Source organism: Triturus cristatus, chromosome 1_1, assembly GCF_964204655.1.
Source record: "Triturus cristatus chromosome 1_1, aTriCri1.1, whole genome shotgun sequence".
NCBI classification, from domain to species: Eukaryota; Metazoa; Chordata; class Amphibia; order Caudata; family Salamandridae; genus Triturus; species Triturus cristatus.
Window position 1 is genome coordinate 35,101,398 of NC_140579.1, and position 13,621 is coordinate 35,115,018.

Here is a 13,621-nt window from a genome sequence, read left to right on the forward strand (position 1 = left end):
CGCACAACCTGAAGTGACAGCTGTGTTGTGTCCCTGCTCTGTCTCTTTGTAGGAGACCCCCTCTGCTGTCACAAGACCACTGGATGGAGCAAGCCTTGACTCGGATCCCTCTGATGACGAGGTGGGTGATTCTTCCATATGGGCACACTTGTAGGGTTCTCATGTGGACAAGGTCATGTTCTATGGCTTTTATCCTGACCTCCATGTTCTTAGCCCATGCCATGCTTTTATGGTTATGACTGATTCACATTGTTGAGTACTCTGAATTCATTACCATAATTTGTCACTAACATGACTGGTGATTCAAAAGAAGAGGAGTAAGCGTGATGTATACTTCCATCAGATATATCACTGATATGTTGACGGGTGATCATACCTCTTCGGGTGGATGTGTACATCCCTTCTGGAGGACGGCCTAATACTGTATTGGAGAAGACTCGCCATACCTATTAGTCTGCGAGTAGTCATTGACTGAATCTGACTTTTTATGGCAAGTCCATGCCCATTAGAAATGGGTTTTTATGGAAACCAAAGCTCTGGTCCACCATTGTGTACCACTGTGGGTGGTACGTATTGTTTGTAAATGTGGTATCTGAGGTAACTATTTCCTACCCCTAACTATTGCAGATGTGAATTGATAGTGCTGCAAGGAAGTGCTTGTTGGTGTCCGTATAACACTTGTCCTACCCCATCATTGAATACTTAGCCTGAACGCATTTGGATTCTGGGGCAAGCACCAATAGTCTGCTCAGTGCTGCCCACCATCCAGTGATTTGACAGTGAGGTAGGAAGGCCAGTACCACCATGGCATTTGATATCACCCCCCCAACCATCTAGCAGTTAGTCGCACAATATATGGATGCCAAGGCAAGGATTTTCATGGTCATTTCCACTCCACACTATGCTGTCGTTGTCAAGTAAATAGAGGGGGATGGTGAAGTGCCTTGAAGATGCCTAGATCCAGATGCCACCATCCATCACTTTAGCAGCACGATGTAGGTGTGTCACAGCAACACATTTGCAGGAGTCGGTGAGCAGTTTAGCATTATCTAGTACAGACCATGCCTAGTTGCTAGGGTACTTTTTTTTTAATTCCAATGAGGAAGCCATGAACCAAAGGTCCTAGTGGAGAAAGAGTTCCTGCGGTCTCTGGCCAAATGTCCATTAGTTCACAGGCTTCTTCTAAAGAGCAGAATGTTCAGCATACAGCACACGCAAGAAGGGTCTGAGATTCAGCACTCCTTGTAGCAGCTTCTACACCTGGACGGATGTGCGATGCTGTGCTGCAATCAGAAGTCACCTTCAGGACACCCCCACTCATGTAGGTTAGATGATCAGTTTTCGAGCTGGGAGAGCAGTTTTCCTTATTTCTGTACCATTTGTGTGTGTATCACCAGAGCAGACCTTGTAGATTTTATTGCTTTGATGGGTAACGGTACACATTTGAACAGTTAAACATGTGACAAGAAGTTCGGGGTTTCATAGTAACTTGGCAGGCCTGTTAATAATTTATTCTTAGATGCTCAAATGTGTCCAGACAGTTGCCAGCAAAAGGTAGTCTACATACATTGTCTTGAAAAGCAGAAGAAGCCGGTATTAGGACAAGCCACCAACAACTTTGTCAATTTACCTCTTTTTCAGGTTTGACCTTCACAAGGTGGAAAGGTTAAATAGTTCAGGCTGACTCTCATGGTTGAGAGTGGGGTAAACGCATCAAACTCAGGAAATTAATTTGTCCAGGCATTTGTATTTCTTTTAGAGTAGGACTTCTGATGTTCCTGGTCACATGCAGTGCCCAAGGTGTGTAAGTTGGAGCCAGGCAGTCTGTGCATCAGATCTGAGAGGTACTTGTGCTGAAGAGAACTCCAAATAGACTTGTGGGTACCACCATAAAGGGTGGGAACCAAGGAGGGAATTCCATAGCTTCTTGGTAGTGATGTGATCAACGAATTCTTTAACAGCAGGCTGGCAAAGTTCACAAATCAAGATGTTGTGGGAGGAAGCAAATCTCATTACAAAGTTGCTAACTGGGCGTTACTGGTAGCAAGGGTACCTGGCAAACTGGACGAGCGATGTGCCGAACGTGGATTATACTTTTATTTGCAATGTGCCCTTCAGTGGTCCACTAGGGCAATAGCACTTGAGTCTCAGGGGCTCTTCTAAGGGCAGCAAGCCCTTACTGCAGCTGAGCCAAGGGTTCTTCCAGTGAGTGTGGATGGGATCTCAAAAGGAAATCTATCCTTGTCTTCTCGGTTATTAGCAACAGCAGGCATTTCATCCATGGTTCTGGCTTATCGTCCCTGCACTGATGAGGGGGGCCAGCCAAGCTCCTTGCACTGTGCTGGTGCAAAGACCTCTGTGTTGTCTAAAGTCAAGCTTCAGTACTGGTCTTACAGGGGCGGCTGATGTCCCGGGATCATGACATTCGATGTCAGACCAACAGGCCACTCTGACCAGTGGCCTCTCAAGTGACCTGGTGCATTGAATGCTCACTTTCTAGAGTTCTCAACACTAACATGCCACTATAGCTGTGAGTTAAGATATGCATGCCTCCTCAATCATTTCAAACTGGACAGGATATGCTAGAAATGTGCAATTGAATTGACAATGCATATAGTAGAAATCAGTTTGTTTTATAATGAGCAGTTTTTGGTTATTGAAAAAAATGATGTAATATGCTATTGATTGATGTTTATATCCTAAAGTGGTCTTCTCCATGAAATACGAGTTGGCTATGAAACTATGTAGAACCCTAGGCCAGCATAACGGCGGTCCGTAAAACCCTAAGGATAACTTGTCTGAAAAATTGATGAGAAATTTCTCACGGAAATTAAATGAGTTTGTATATTTATTTCTGAAAGAGTAGAAGAATTAGCCCTTCAACACAATCACTGAAAAGTATCACAGACTTTTTAATTCTACAAACTTTTGAATGAGTACAGAAGTGTGATACCCCCTAATTTTTGATTTTACTAATGTTATTGGTCAGTTTTACTCCTAAAATACTGGTAACTTTTGACAATCTCAAATAGTTTACTATGTATTGTCCATTGGCAAGGAGAATGCAAATCTCTTGCTCCCAAGATCATGGATTTAGAAAGATTTGCTTTCATGTACTTCTACACTATGATCAATGGCATATTTAGCTGAAGCTTTGGACTACTGTTGCAGCCAAATAGTAAGTTTTGATAAAACCGGATCATTTCCACACATTAAAATGCACAGATAAATTTCACCTATTTTCATAAGAATTTTTTTTTTTAAATAAGTTGAAAAGTGAAACATAAAGAAAAAACTTGGGGTAAAGTACAGCCATGTATAAGACCATTCACAACAGGACCTGTTGCTGTCAATTCTATCCTTTTTTTTTTTAATCTTACGAAACGGCAATAGTACAGTACAATAGTTTGCCAATTACCCATAATAACGCACATTTTAGCACATTGATTAAACCACATTACATATGTATATATTGTTGACTAATATTACTCTATCCTTCGGCAAGTAAGTGATCCGGAAACCCGTCTGCCCCTCGACTAAGCTCAGTTGTGGGAGACAGGCACATTCCACCTCTATACGTGATTCAATTAGACCATATCCGATCCCACTTTTTAGGGCATCCTCTGTTTTTTAATACGTTCCTCTCTGCCACCATGGCCCTGTCCATTTCCCGATCTATCCCTTCAGTAGTGGTGAGTCCCCAACTCCAGTGTGGGTAAAGTCCGTTGCCTCCCATATATTTAGTAAGCACAGTTTTGGTGAAGGGTGTAGCTCTCCCCCCCCCCCCAACTTCCTCTAGCCGGCGTGTGACCGCCCTCCAGTACCCCTGAATAGCGGGGCATTCCTTATAGTATTAAAAAAGGTCCCCTCCAAACCGCATCGCCGAAGGCACTGGGAGTCGGTTTGTTTCCCCATTTTTACTATGATGCTTGCAGCCAAATATGTACGATGTAAAATTTTAAGTTGGACTAGTCTCAATCTCATAGGTATGGTTACCTCCCTAGGGGAGGCCAGGGCGTCACGCCAGTCATCGTCGTCTACCTCCCTCACATTTTCCGCACCTTGCTGTCTAAGTTTTATCTGCGGATCTGGTCGATTATTAATCATTTTTTTGTAAGTAAGTGAGATGGCTTTCCTGGGCATTGGGTCTAAAAGTAATCTGTCTTCAAGTGGAGATGATTCTGGAATTTGTCTGTCCCTGGGCAGCACCGCTTTCAGTGCATTGCTAATCTGCAGATATCTGAAGGTTTCAGATTGTGCCAATTGATATTCTTTCTGGAGGTCGGCACACGTGTGAAGTCCTATTTTGGACCACATGTCCTTCACTGACGAAATACCAATAAGGTCCCATTTGTCAAACATTGGACAGACGCTTAGCGGTCCAACCATTCTGGCTCCCAGAGAGGGGTCGCCAGCGTGATTCTTTTGTCCCAACCCAATTTCTTGTTGACTGTGTGCCAGGTTTCTATTGTTCTGGACGTTGGTCCAGTTAGGTTCAATTTTGGGGGGTTTGTATATAGGGCTCTATGGTATCCCCCTGTCCTGTCAACCATAGGTCAGTGCGTATATTTGTCTTGTCTTGGGCTGGGTATACCCACCGGTTAATCACTACAACTTGTGAAGCCTAATAGTAATGCCGGAGGTCGGGAAGAGCAATCCCGCCATCATACCACCTCACGATCAACTTCTGCATTGCGATACGTGGTGCCCGCCCGTTCCATAATAAAGTGGAAACCGCACTGTCAATCTCTGAGAAATAAGAATCAGAAATCTCGAACAGGGTATTTTGTAGTGCATATAGGAAGCGGGGCAATGCTAACATTTTTGAATAGCGCTGCTCTTCCCAACAAAGTCAGTGGGAGGCCACGCCAATGTTTGACGTCCGTTCAGAGACTTGTTAAGGGGCCTTGTAGGGTAGCTTCATAAAATTTTGTGGGATCCGTGGTTATGTATATCCCTAGATAGTGGAAGCCATCTTCCGCCATGGAGATGTCGTAGTCTTTTGGCAATTTTGGTCTGGGACCCTGTATCAGGAACAATTGAGATTTTGACCAATTGATTGTGTAGCCGGAGTGATTTCCGAACATACGAAAGATGTAAAAGATACGATGAGAGGAGAACGTAGAGGATGCCATATATAATAATATATCATCTGCGTACAGAGATATTCTGTCCTCATGTTGATCAGTCCATTTCAATCCCCGTATCAAAGGGTCTCCCCGGACCCAAACCGCAAGGGGTTCCAATACTAATGCAAAAATCAGCAGAGACAGCGGGCACCCCTGTCTGGTTCCTCTACCCAGTTGGAACTTTCGCGATGTGTGCCCATTGACAACCATCTGTGTGATTGGGTCAGTATACAAGAGCTTGCTCCATCGTATACGTTTTGGGTCAAGCCCTACTTTTTACAAGACCGCAAAAAGATAAGACCATTCGATGGTATTAAAGGCCATCTTTGCATCCAATGATAGCAGGACCGCTTCCTCTCGTATCGTGTTTTTCCAACCAAGGGCGCAATGTAAACGCCTTAAGTTCAAGGCCGTGTTACGGCCGGGCATAAAGCCCGCTTTGTCTGGATGCACCAATTTAGTGATCAGGGGAATAATTCAATTGGTCAAGACATTCGCGAGTATTTTGGCTTCGGCCATCAAAAGAGAGATCGGGCTGTAAGCCCCACACATGTTTGCAGGTTTGCCTTGCTTATGTATTACAACAATGGACACGAGTCGAATTTCGTCATGTAGTAGTTCTTTTTCATAACTCTCCAAATACATGTGCTGCAGGTGTGGTGCCAGCTTCGTCCCAGCCATGTTAAAAAACTTGATTGGGAGACCATTCGGTCCCATTGCCTTACCCAAATTTATATCTCAAATTGCTAGCAATAAATCTTCTACTGATGGGTCACATTCCAGTGAGTCTCGGTCACCCAATGCAATACCCGCGACCTGTATAGTAGTTAGTAGGGTTCGACTGTCTGCAGGAGTTGTATCTGTACTTGAGGTGTAAATTGTTTCAAAATGAGTGGCAAATGTCTCCGCTACGTTCTGTGGATATTTTATGTCCTCCCCTGTTGACCCCTTAAGTTAGTGAACCAATCTGCTGGCTTGTTCTTTCCTTTCCAACCATGCAAGTAATTTGCTGGTCCTATCACCCAGCTCATACATTTTCTGGTAAATCGCCTTTTGTCTGGACCTGGCTGTCTCTGTGAGTAAGAGTTTATAATCTGATATTTTGGCTGCCAGTGCTTGTTGCACCGCCTCATCAATGGTTTAAGTGAGATTAGTCTCGTCTTGCAGAATTTTCCTCTCGATTTGTGTTATTTGCTTTTTCAGTTCCTTTTTGTGCCCCATCATTAATGCCAACGCCTGTCCTTTTATGACTGCCCCAAAGGATTTCGGTTGACGCCACGCAGACTGCGTTTTCACTGAAATATAACTCTGTATTTTGCTGTAATTTAGACTTTATATGTGGAAATCGCAGCGCCCAAGGTTTGATTGTGAGGGTGAGTCGTGGCGGTTGGAACCCCCCGTGCATCTTGATTAACACTGGAGAGTGGTCCGAGATGACTCTCGCGAGACAACAGGGCTCCGAAAGTCGGCTGCTTGTGTGAACATATAGTCTATGCGGGACGCAGTGTTATGTGCACCTGAGTGGAACGTGAATTGACTAGCAGTGGAATTGAGTTGTCGCCAGATATCTACTTGGCCCAGAGACAAGAGAAAGGTAGTCAGTCTAGACCAGTTAAACGGATCTTTACGTGGGGGCAATCGGTCCTTCAACCCATTGACCGCCAAATTAAAGTCTCCACCGATTAATAAAATGCCCACGGGTAGATAGAGTATGAGCTTGCCAAGGTCTTGCAAGGTGGCTTGTTGCAATGCAGGTGGAGCATAGACTGATAACACACTCAGAGGTCTCCCCTCCCATGTTCCAGTCACTGCTTCAAATCGGCCCTGATCATCTTCCCACTTATTAATCGTATAGGGGTGATCCAGCGGTGTACCAACAACAGTTACTCCACTACCTGGGCCCATAAACACACGCTATTGAGTAAACCACTGGAGTCAAACTCATGATTTCCACAGTTTTACGATTAGTTATATGTTATTCCTAACTAACCTTTCACTGATCAAAAAGTTCTTTCCTATGGTGGATGGACCATTAGTTGAACTAGTTGATGACGAAAATTAACACTAACTCTCTCTTTTCATTTAAAGCAAATAACCACAGACTCTGGAAGTTTTAAACCTTTATCTAAATTTCAATATAATGTGAACCATCTCAAATACACAGTGCATTCACCACCATTCTTAGGAGAGAAAATTCAATTAATTCATCAAAAAAATAGAACATGGACTTACTCAATGAACGATGTCTAAGGAAAATAGTGGATAGAGAGATAAAGAGCATCTACAAATAAACAAGAAATTATAATTACCAAGAAAGGTGTGAAAACCAACCCCCTGGCCAAAGGGCTGGTATGGGTCCCCCTGGGATAGGTCAGTAGACAAAGACTTCAGGACAGGGTAGTTGACCTCTCTAGAATACCGGCGATTGCGCCCAACACCCCTCTCTGACACTCTCTTCCTCCTCGAGATTCTTCCACGATCTTATCTAACCCAATTTAAATTGGGGTAGAAAGTTCTGCATTCGGTTCTTCATCAGCATCTCTCAGCGTCTCTCCCAGCATCAGCATCTCCCGCTCCACAGACAGCACCTTGAGCTCTGCATAACTAACTAAAGCTATCTTAATTATACCTTTCGTTCTTCATGTACCACCCGCTACAGTTTCAATATTGCAAAAATACCAGATCTAATTGGTCAGGCAAGCGGGAAGATCATCATACCATGCTTACATGTCATTTAATTCAGTTACACCATTGTTCGCAAACCCATCCCCTTAATTTTTATTCAAAATTGTATTCCTATCCACTACATGTATCCATTTTGCAACATTAATGACACTACGATGAATAGAAGATCTCATTGCTGGATTCATCACCATCCGTTCCCAGTCTTGTAGCACTCTAATTTGGCTACCATTCAACGTCTTAGTCATGGCCTTCATGGCTTCACTCAGTGAGCATGCGCAGGCATCGCGTCAGTTCATTCAGTCCAGTTATGCAGGAGAGGCCCTAATACGCGATAGTGATAAAGTCAAAAGACAGATGTTACTTTCACAAATAAAATGGTTTCACTGTATACCACCTATCTCTACTCTATTCCCTTTTACTTATTAATCACCGCATTAGCATTAGTAAAATAGCTCGTTTTCATTTCAGCCAAGCAGATGTCATGCACGCGAGTCTTCAAGACTCCATTTTAGTGTCTTCTGCTCATGCGCAAGAATTTCCCTTCCAGCATTAGCTCGTCATACAGCGTAGATGCAGTTGATGCATGCGCAATAAAGATTCCCCGTTTAAAGCGGGTTTAGTCCTTCGTTCGTGTTAACGTTAGTAAACACCATAATCAAGCTTCACTAACCCACGTATTTGTGTGGAGCGTGTTAGTTTTTTTTATACAAAGACACTTTTAGTAACTTGTTACTAAGTTAAGGAAGCGGATCGCTTCCAAGCAAGTCTCTTTTCTACAAGTCCTTCTTCCATCAGGAGCAGTTCTTTCGGAGAAGTATACCCGTCCCGCGGGAGCTAGTTGTAAATCCTGCAAGCGCTACAAGGAGGTAGCCCCATCTGTTAAATGCCTTGCAAGTATTACCCATCAGGTGCGTTTCTTGTATGAGGGCAATCTCAGGTGCTTGTCGTTTTAGAAATTGGAGCAACACTCCTCTTTTAAGTTTGTCCCCCATACCGTTCACATTCCACGTGAGAAACTTCATATCCCTGCCAGTCTTACTCGTCATGGTTGTGAGTGGAACATGTGTTTTATAACATACTGTTGTGTATCTATAATTGTTGTCGCCCCAAGTTTTTTGTGGTTGTGATTTTCCTCATCATTCCGGACAGGGACATCACTGCCCACCCTCCTTTCCACTGCTCCCCTTGCCTCTGGGTTATGTATGCAGTCATCTTCTTTCAATAGACGCTGACTCACTGCAAATGTGCCGCTATATGTTTGGTTCCACTTATGTTGTGGGTAACTAGGTGTTTCCTGTGCGCTCCTAAAACTATGAACAAACTTATAACACCCCTTCCCCACCCAACTCCCCCACCCTGCCTACCTGCTTAATGGAATGAGTTTACCCGCTTCCCCAACTTTGCAGAGTGCCCGTCGCCCTCCCATCCCTAGTTGTAGAGCCGTGGCTCAACTTTCCCCCACCTCTCCATAAACGATATGACTTTATGCACAGAAATCATCTCACAACTTAGTACTCTACTCATCTACAGTTGCGGCATCAGGAGTCCCACTCAATTCTTACTGTAGTGTCTCTCCTTTAGTTAGTACAAGGTTCAGCACAAGGGCCAAAGTCAGCACCCTGAGTTCTCTGAAGCCTCTTTCATCCCCCTGTTCTTGATAAGTGTGTCACAGTTTAACTTTGAGGAACCAATTCTCTGACCTGTTTGTCTTTTATTGATTCCATCTATAATTTCGTTACTCGTTTTGGGGACGATCAGGACCCTCCCACGGCATTATGTGCTCCATCGGCCTGTTGTGGATCTAGTCGCTGTTGCTGCTTGGTCTCTTGATGGTCTATAGTTCCTTTAGGGCCGACTTGTTGCCATCCTTCCAACCAGTCTCTGGCCTCTTCCGGCCCCACAAACAGCCAGCTTTTCCCCTCCGCCTCCACGTGCAATTTAGCCAGAAACAGCATAGCATATTTAATCCCTTGTGTTCTGAGTGCTTTTTTTTTACCTGCAGAAAGGAGCGTCTCTGCTTCTGTACTTTAGTGGTAAAATCTGGGAAAAAGGATATAACGCTGTTTTCTTATTTGAGCGGTTGTCCACTTCGAACGGTCTGAAGGATAACACCCTTGCATGAATTGGACGGGGTGGCGCCCCTGGTTTGGGTCTACCCCCCCCCCCCAGGAATGCAGTGGGCACGCTCAATGGTGAAGTGGTTTGAGAGGAATTTAGGCTGTAAATGGTACAGTACTAGCTCTTCGATGAATAGGTCTGTCGATGGACCTTCCGCCCGTTCTGGTACACCTAAAATACGAACATTGTTTCGTCTTGAGTCCCACTCATATTAGTCGAGTTGCCGTTCGAGTAGTTGGGTATGACTGTGCGGTTCCGAGACTTGTTGTTTCAATGATGTCGTATCCAACACTAGGCCCTTAATACAGTCTTCAACTACCAGCTCTCTAGCATCCATTTTTCTGAGATCTGCTCTTAGCTAGGAGATATCAGTGGCGACTGAGTCTATACGTTCTTCTACGGAGGTGCGGACCCAATTTATCGCAGTCCTAATATCCTGTAGTGTAGGGGAGTCTTGCTCCCTAGGGCCCGCTCTGTTGTCCTGTTCAAGACTTGCTCTGACTGAATCTGCTTCATTAGACTTGTGGCAAGTCTATTTGTCAATTTTTGGTTGCTGTGAGCCACGGCGCCCTCTAGCCATCGCCATTTTCAGGTATAGCCCCCGACTCGGTGTATAAGGTACTCACCGCCACCGACTGGAACTAAGTCACGTGGCCTGTCTGTTTTCCCTCCCGCACCAAAGCCGGTGAGGCACTGCAGAGTATGTACTTCCACGATGATGGCTCCAATCACTGTTTAGGACCGAGTTATCTCACCGTTGTAGAGTTCTATATCGTTGTGCTATTTGTCTTGCCTTTGGTTCCCTTACCGTCACAGAGCATTAAGTTCGCAAGCCGTGGCGTTAGCTTAATGACCCGGATGCGGGACACTCTTCCGCACTGGAGGTACCTGTGTGGCGCGTTGTATTTCTGACTTTCACGCTGTGTCCTGTATGTATAGGTTGGGTGCAATTGGCAGGCCAGCAACCGCGACACAGGCCGGCCCAACCCCCTGAAGTAGCGTGACCCTTCATTAGCAGAGCGATGCCTGGCTTGTACTGTCCGCACTATTCTATGAGGTCTCCCTTCACACTGCGTCGTCAATATTTCCAATGGCACCTTCAATACTTGGGGTGCAGTGCTCGTAGCACTCCGCTCCCTCAATCCCGGCTGCTCAATGTCCCATTGCCGCTTTAAATTCTCCTAGGGGCAACTTTCTATACTCTGTAAGCCTTGAATGTTGCCAATGATTCGTCTGCACCAGATGCACTACGCAGTTTGTTATTGCGTCCCACTGAGGTGAATCTGTTAAGTGTCTCAATCACTGATGCACCATGGCTATCCCCCCGTATCCTGTGAGGACCATTAGAGCGCCGCCATTAAGGATTAGTAGCGCGTCACCACCAGAACTGTATTTAATTGAAGCATGGTTGTTTGCAGGAATGTATGATAGGACTCAAAGGTACATTATTATTGCCTTCACTTAAAATATCCAAATCAACTATGTTTTTACTATAGGATTGTTGAAAAAAAGAAATGGCCTTCGGGTCAATCTTCTGGCTGGTTCAAAAATGTCCTCAACCACCATTACTAAGGTTGGGAGATCTTCAATCTCTGAGGAAAACAATTTCCTTAGTTTTTTAGCAAAATCTTGTTCTTTTTACCCCTCGGAGCTGAAACTTTTGTTTGCTCTTCCATGTGCTAGATGGATATTATTTCAAGTCACACCAATAAGGTTTTTCTTTTCTGGCTTTTTAGCAGTCTTGGTCAAGTTTCCCCCTTTTTAAATTTTTTTATTATATGTACACTAATTCCATTAGAGGAGATGGTCTTCTCCTCACTTGGAATTTCCACTTTTTACCTTCATTAAGAATGCCACTATTAAAATATCTAAATAATTAACTGAATCTTGCTCACATGAGGAAATATCAATAGCAATATCTCCAACTCTGAGGGGATTTATGGTCAGAGTTTTTTTTTTTTTTTTTAGTTCACTAGCAACTGCCTAATCAATGTAAGACTGTTCAACAATGATCTTGAAGTGCCAATTGCTTAGTAAAGATTCACCTTGGATCTGAAGGTCGTCTGAATAGAAAGCAGCATAGAAGATCTAGGCAGATCCGCGATTTCAGGTTGCAGAATATACTCTTCTTGGAGTGAGGTAGAGGCAAGGGTTTCTCAGGGGTGGGCATGCCTCATCAATGAAAGTTTGGAGTCAAAGATTGAGACGGAATGTTCTGAGTCTTGGTGGCAGCAGCCCCCTTGGTTTCTGAACTAGTCAGGCCAAGCTAGTTTGACCATGTTTAATACCACGTTGCCTTACAAAAATGCCCCAAGATGCTGCTTCTGCATCTGTTCTCTTTCATCACTCTCCCTGTTGGTGAATCCTAGTTGTTACCGGGAGCTCCGAGCATGCTTGCAAAGATGGCAATTTGTTATTGTGAAGGGCGTAGGGGTCAGGGCAGTTAAAATAAAAAAGATGAATAAATGGAGGACCCGACAGGTGCTAAAGTTAGAATTGGAAGTAATATCTCTTGAACTGGCTTTTTGCTTTAGATATTGATAGTAGGCCTTTTGCTCAAGGTCCCACACTGCTTCCAATACCTGAAATGTTCTAGAAACATTAAAGCTGATTTTACTGACTCGACGACTATTGAGGTACGTCCATGACATTCACTTCCATTGTAGTCCTTGCTCTCAATACGGTAACTGTAAAGGAGGGGGTACACCAGTTAACTATAGAGGTCCCAGAGCAGACCAGAATTGATGTACCTTAGCATAGCTGTGTGTGACTCAGTAGTGCAATTGCATAGGGTAGTTGGGTGCTGCAGGACTGGATTGAGGTGCATTCAGCAATGCTCTGTGTGGCTCCCAGTACTGGAACAAGAGGGTCCGATGCTATTTTAGCCTCTCTTTCATCCACAAATCAATGTGTGAGCCCCCACTCTACAGTACTAAGGATGACTCTATGCAGTACAGAATTCAGGTGCATGGGTTGAGCTGTGAGAGGCTATCAATGTTCAGCATTCATTGTTCATGTATGGCACCAGCTTATCTGGCTTTGCCCTTCAAAGCACCAGCTTGAAACGTCTATCCCTATCCCACACTTGAGACTTCTGATGATGACCCAAAGTCAATAGTCCTTCAACTACTGAAACCACTGAGATCTGCTACTAGGATCCCAATTTCACGCCCCTTACTTACGGTAGAAGATTTCACTACATCTCAGTGATTTGTGAATCCAAGATTTGCATCCTTTCTCGACATTGACACCAACCTACTCATGTGCCACCACCACCTACCAAAATGCAAAATATTGATTTGAACCTCTTTCCTCGTTTACATTTATTTGGGGCCAGAGTGGAGGCGCCATATTTGGAGTACATTCCATCTCTTTGTTGCTCCTAAAATTTCACTGTCCATCTGTACCTACAGGTCTCTACTGTGAAGACGAAGCACTTAATACTTGGACCTGAGAACCTTGATGACACCTTGGAGTATGTCTATTGCACTGCGAATAGCATGAGCCCCGTGGATGAGGACGAGGCCTGCGGTGCACTGGCTGAGGACACCCAGGACAGTGATGTTTCCTCAACAGAGATCACCTTCACTTCTAGAAGCTGAGTTCCCATGCTCATTGAGCTAGACACTCACTGTGGTGACTTAACAAAAATGTACATAGTAAATAAAGTATTCTTATTTTTGCAATAA

At 44.3% G+C, this 13,621-nt stretch overlaps 1 protein-coding gene across 1 annotated transcript in view; it reads left to right on the plus strand.

Annotated features, from left to right (window-relative positions):
- Positions 1–13,621, plus strand: part of LOC146869262 (uncharacterized) — an 85,147-nt gene extending 71,526 nt beyond the window's left edge. The window contains exons 5-6 of the mRNA XM_085632964.1: positions 53–121; positions 13,346–13,621. The gene's annotated coding sequence lies outside the window, so the exon portion shown is untranslated. The remainder of the gene's footprint in view (positions 1–52; positions 122–13,345) is intronic.